Source organism: Somniosus microcephalus, unplaced genomic scaffold, assembly GCF_052327205.1.
Source record: "Somniosus microcephalus isolate GS21.2 unplaced genomic scaffold, FLI_Smic_1.0 unresolved_chr2, whole genome shotgun sequence".
NCBI classification, from domain to species: Eukaryota; Metazoa; Chordata; class Chondrichthyes; order Squaliformes; family Somniosidae; genus Somniosus; species Somniosus microcephalus.
The window spans coordinates 72724517-72724900 of record NW_028225180.1 but is presented as its reverse complement, the minus strand read 5'-3'; positions in this window follow the sequence as shown (position 1 = coordinate 72724900).

The window sequence follows — 384 nt, the reverse complement described above, 5'->3', positions numbered from 1 at the left end:
GAGCGAGAGAGAGAGGGGGGAGCGAGAGAGAGAGGGGGGAGGAGGAGGGGGAGCGAGAGAGAGAGAGGAGGGGGGGAGCGAGAGAGAGAGGGGGGAGCGAGAGAGAGAGGGGGAGGGGGAGCGAGAGAGAGAGGGGGGAGCGAGAGAGAGAGGGGGGAGCGAGAGAGAGAGGGGGGAGCGAGAGAGAGAGGGGGGAGCGAGAGAGAGAGGGGGGGAGCGAGAGAGAGAGGGGGGGAGCGAGAGAGAGAGGGGGGGAGCGAGAGAGAGAGGGGGGAGCGAGAGAGAGAGGGGGGGAGCGAGAGAGAGAGGGGGGAGCGAGAGAGAGAGGGTGGGGAGCGAGAGAGAGAGAGAGGGGGGAGCGAGAGAGAGAGGGGGGAGCGAGAG